Source organism: Triticum aestivum, chromosome 1D, assembly GCF_018294505.1.
Source record: "Triticum aestivum cultivar Chinese Spring chromosome 1D, IWGSC CS RefSeq v2.1, whole genome shotgun sequence".
Classification (NCBI taxonomy): Eukaryota; Viridiplantae; Streptophyta; class Magnoliopsida; order Poales; family Poaceae; genus Triticum; species Triticum aestivum.
Genome location: NC_057796.1, coordinates 481,705,587 through 481,711,026, shown reverse-complemented (window position 1 = coordinate 481,711,026; position 5,440 = coordinate 481,705,587).

Sequence of the window (5,440 nt, the reverse complement as noted above, 5' to 3'; positions counted from 1 at the left end):
AAGGGGGGGGGGGGTTGGGGGGTTAATTTAGGTGTTTCATATATTGTGTTAGCTAGCTAATTAATAGAGAGAAGTGTCCTCTCTTATCTCCGTGCTTGGTCGACGCTACGTACTATATACGTATGGAGAGGACTAGACACGCTAGCTAGTAATCAAATGAAGGAAACAGAAGATCGTCATGAACATATGCATACAGAGAGAAGTGATATCGACCACCTCTCCTTCTCCGAGAGATTGGTCTAACAACAAGTTCTCGTATATCTATCCGACACTACCGGCTACATATATACAATAATTATCTCTTACAATACAATCTCCTAATTAAATTGCAAGAACACAGGGTCCACATAGTATTCTCCGTTTTCAGCGATCACGTGGTCAAGGAAGAATGCCGCCAATTCCTCTTGAATTCCTCGCATACGATCTGGTGCTAGGAGTTCATCCCGCTTCCGAAACATCTAATTTGAAGAAGGGGGTCAATACATATATATGAATAAATGAAACTCAACACAAATGATGGTAATAAAATAAAATTGTGAATATTATTGCTTACACACTTCATATTGTTCTTCAGAGTAGCCCCGCTCACAGGTCGTGTAGCGGATGGACTCGCAAACGTAGTATCCACAGTAATTATTCCCGGGTTCCTGCCACAACCACTTTACAAGAAATAGAGGTCAATCAAACTGATAAGCAAGCATGCTAAATGGTATTGATGAAACTAGCGCTTGAATCACTAGGAGATGCGCGGAACATGCTACTATAGTACTTACTTTCGGGTGTTTAAATTGCAGCTTCTTCGGCAGTCCCGGAGCTTTTGTGGTGAATTTTCTCCAAACCCTACCAGACAAAGAAAACAATTACTTGATATCAGGAAATGAACAAAGTTGCTGATATGGTGGATAATGATCGATTTAACTTACTTCTCGAGCATTTGAGTCATGTTCGCATAGTCCTGGGGATCTTTTCGTCTCGAGTCTAAGACGGTTACTACTCCTTGCTCAAGCTTAATCTCTAGGAGAATATAGTGGAAGCTGCGCATGCATGCATAAGTCATCAATTACATTACCATAAGCTGGACTAATAAGGGAAACCGAATATGCACAAGACAGTAACACTCACTTGAAGTTGTAAGGAAAGAGTATTATATCTTTGTTTTGATTTAATACCAACGATTGTAGCAAGTTGACCTCGGCTTCTTTGGGATGTTTTTCAACCGTATATGCATCTATGAGATTTGTGTTAATGAACCCAATATCACCGATTTGTCTTTTCTTCAATTCGGCGATCTTCAATCTGCATAATATAGTGAGGATAATTATAAATACATGCAATGAAAGAGCTGACCTATATAGAGAGACTTAATGACAGAAGTAGTACTACTTACAGACAGTAGCAAGTGATCGTTGTTTTATCGAGGGCCTTTTGATTGTAAAACTGGAAGAAATCCTCAAATGGAACATTCAGCAGTTCAATTCCAACGAGGTCATGCTCCGGTTTAACTCTCAGCGTCAAAGTACTCATCCCATCAGACTCTCTGCAGGTTTTCATGTACCAATCATGTAATCTCCGCATCATCGTTGTTAGAGATCTTTCATCTTTGACGAGAGGCTTCCCGTAATGGTATTTGTGTTCGTCCACCTCCATGATTTCATAATGTACATCGTCGGGCAGGTAATCTCCAAGATTGCTATAACCGGGCACCATCCTCGGATCATTAGCGACGATGTCTTTTGACACCTTGAGCGGGGGGCACGATTGGTTCGCTTGTTCGCCGAGCTGGGCAATTTTTTCCCAGCTCGTCGTTCTTTTAACCTTTGATCACTGACAGTACTTCCCGACCGCTCCGCTTCGGCATATGTCTTTGCAAGAATGCGCTCATAGTTGCCTCTCGGCAGAGACTTTGGTGGTTTTTTCAGGGCAGCCAGAGTGCGCTTTGCTTTCACTGGATCTACCTTCTCCTCCGGAGGTGGATGTTTCTTTGCTTTCACCCCTTCAAAGAAGTTTGTCACTTCGGCTCGCACGATCTTCCAGGTTTCCTCCTCGGTCCTCTCGTATGGTAACTTCTCTGGAGTCTTCAGAGAAGGACCGAATCTGTATTGCCTCCCGCCTCTGGCAGCTGTACTGCTAGACGCCGGCAGAGCAGACGGAGCGGCTGCGGCTGTCGTCTTTCCTTGCTTACGAGGCGGAGGAGAAGGACTACGACGCGCCGCAGAAGCCGCAGCGGCGGCGGGTCTCTTCCGCCCTTGCTGACGAGGCGGAGAAGGAGAAGGCTGGCTGCTCTGGCGCGCCGGCGCAGGCGGAGAAGGAGGCGGAGTGCCGCCACGCGCCAGAGAAGGAGGCTGAGTGCCCTGATCACTCGCCGGAGGAGGAGGCGGAGGAGGAGGCGGAGTGCCGCCACACGCCGGAGAAGGAGGCTGAGTGCCATGATCACTCGCCGGAGGAGGAGGCGGACTGCCCTTACTCGCCGGAGCCGTCCAGTTCGGAAGGTTGATGAGCTCCTTCCGCCATAGGCACGAAGTCTTCAGAGCTAAACCCAGCCGAGTCTCCCCTTCACCGGTAGGGTGGTCAAGCTGGAGGTCCTCAAATCCGTCCGTTATTTCATCCACCATCACCCTAGCATATCCTTCTGGAATCGGCCGGCAATGGTAGGTTGCGCCGGGTTCAGGAGGTAAAACAAAGCCAACAGCCGCCTTGACTTTGAAGTTCTGCCATTGCGCCATAAGGTGGCAATGTTGAGACTCCGTGATAGCATCCACGGGGTAGCTAGCAGGAGCCGTCAAGACATGCTCCAGCTGAAGCAGCTCGATGGAAGCCACGCTGCTTCTCCACTGAGATGGCGGGGTAGCTTCGGGGGTAGTTTCGGCATGTCGATTGTTGTCTCGTTCCTCTAGCGCTTGAACCCTTTCGTGCAGCTTCTGAATTTGGGTCGGCTCCATTTTTTCCTCCTCTCCTGGCTTTTGTAACCGCCTGCGTCCGGAAAATCAGCCTTCCACGGAACGGAGCCTGGCGTGCCTCGTGTCCGTCCAGGGTGCTCAGGATTCCCGAGGGCCATTGTGAGCTCGTCGTTCTCTCTGTCTGGAACGAACGTCCCTTCCTGCGCTGCATCGATATATTGCTGAATCTTCTTGACTGGTATTCTCAAAAGCTCGTTCGTCCAAACGCACCTCCCTGATACAGGGTCCAAGGTTCCGCCAGCCCCGAAGAACCAAGTCCGGCAACGGTCTGTCCAGTTCATTGTCTGTGGTTCGATCCCTTTTTCAAGCAGATCATTCTCAGCCTTGGCCCACTTAGGCCGGGCTTTGAGGTAGCCACCTGACCCCATGCGATGGTGAAGCTTCTTCTTCGCAGCATTCTTCTTGTTTGTCGCTGACATCTTCTTACTATTTTCTGATGTCTTGTGGGCCACAAATGCGGGGCAGTGATCTCTGATCTTCTCATACCGGCCGATGAATTCTGGTGTCTCTTCTTTGTCGACAAACGTTTTCAGCTCATTCTTCCACCTCCTGAATAGGTCTGCCATCTTCTTAAGAGCATGAGACTTGATTAATTGCTCTTTAACTGGCTTCTCCGGATCCTCCTCTGGCGGTAGGGTGAAATTTGCCTTCAGCTCAGTCCAAAGATCATCTTTCTGCATATCATTGACATAAGACACCTCAGGGTCTTCCTTCTTAGGCTTATACCATTGGTGGATGCTGATCGGGATCTTGTCCCTAACTAGAACCCCGCACTGAGCAGTAAATGCATCCTTTGTCCGGATGGGTTCAATCGATTGGCCGTCGCGCGCGATTGCTGTGATCTCAAACCTTTCATCCGAGCGCAACTTTCTCTTCGGGCCTCGTCTCTTTACCGCAGTTGTGCTCGATCCGGAGGGCTAGAAAAAAGAAGAAAGACGAGTGTTAATTAATATGTGTACATACCAAAACAATGAATGCATCAATTAGCTAATCAGCACATGCTTAACTAATATATTTACCTGGTCGGACTCTGTTCGGTCACCGGAGCCGTCACCACGGGCTCCTTCTTGCACCAGCATTGGGTCACCGGAGCCATCATAATCATGTCTTTCCTCCTCCACTCTTCGATCACCGTAGCCTGCTTCTTCACCCTGTTCTTCCAGACCATCATTGTCGTTAAGATACGACAAGATATCACCTCCGGCTAAGATTATGTCCCCCAACACCTCTTCTGCTTGCTCGTCTCGTCCGTGCTCCATTGTTTCTGCAAATATTACAACATGGCAATTATTACACAAACATGACAGCAGGTGGTTAGTGCAAACGTAGACCTAGCTTATTCCGGGTTTGGGGCGGCCTCGGCAACGCTTCAAGGGTAGGGGCGCGGTGGGAGGGGTAGGAGATCGACATCGTTTTTTTCTATGGTTTGGGTGTGATCGAGAGTTTTGGTCGAGCGAGAGGGCCGGGGGGTGCTCCCGTGGTATAAGTTATCACGGTCGAGAGGGGGTATAAATATCGACCGTCCATCATGTCGAAGTTATCTGGGAGGGAGTTATATATATCGACAACGACGACATACATACATGGGAAAATAATGTTATCGGGGAGGGGGTATATCGACCCCCCCCCCACGTGTTGAAGTTATCGGGAGGGGGTTATATCGACAACGACAATGAACGTACATGGAAAAATAATATTATCGGGGAGGGGGTATATCGACCCCCCCTCGTGTTGAAGTTATCGGGAGAGGGGTATATCGACGACGACAGACCCGATAAAACATAAGAAAACGAAGAAGAAACAAAAAGAGGAGAAGAAGAAAAGGAATAGAGGAGAAGATCGAAGAAAAAAAGAAGAAAAAAAAGGAGAAGAAGAAAGGAATAGAGGAGAGAAGAAGAAAAAATAGAATTTTTTCTTCTTCTCTTCTATTCCTTTCTTCTTCTCCTCTTCTTTTTCTTATTTTTTCCTCTTCTTATTTATTTCTCCTCTTCTTCCTCTCCTCTTCTTCTCCTTTCTTCCTCTTCTTATTTTCCTTTTTCCTCTCATTCATAAAAAAATGTTCAAATAGAAAATTTCAAAAAAAAGTAAAGGTTTTGCCTAGTGCATTGTTCATATGAATATACAAACATTTGCATATTCTACAATAATTAATATCACCAAAAAAATCTATGAACAGAAAAAAATCCTAACTTTTCTAAAAATCTATCTTTTGCATATATACATGAACATATATATACACAGAGAACATATATACATACATATACACAGAGAAAATGCAAAAAAAAGATCTAAAAAAGGACATATAAACAGATATACACACATACATATACTCATACATATACATATAAGCATATAAATGTGCAGAAAAAACAGGGAGGAATTAGGGGGCAGTGCCGGCCCTGACCAAGGCGACGGCGGTGCGTCGGGGCAGGGGCAGAGGCGACGGCGGTGTGGTCGGGGCAGGGGCAGAGGCGTCGGCGGCG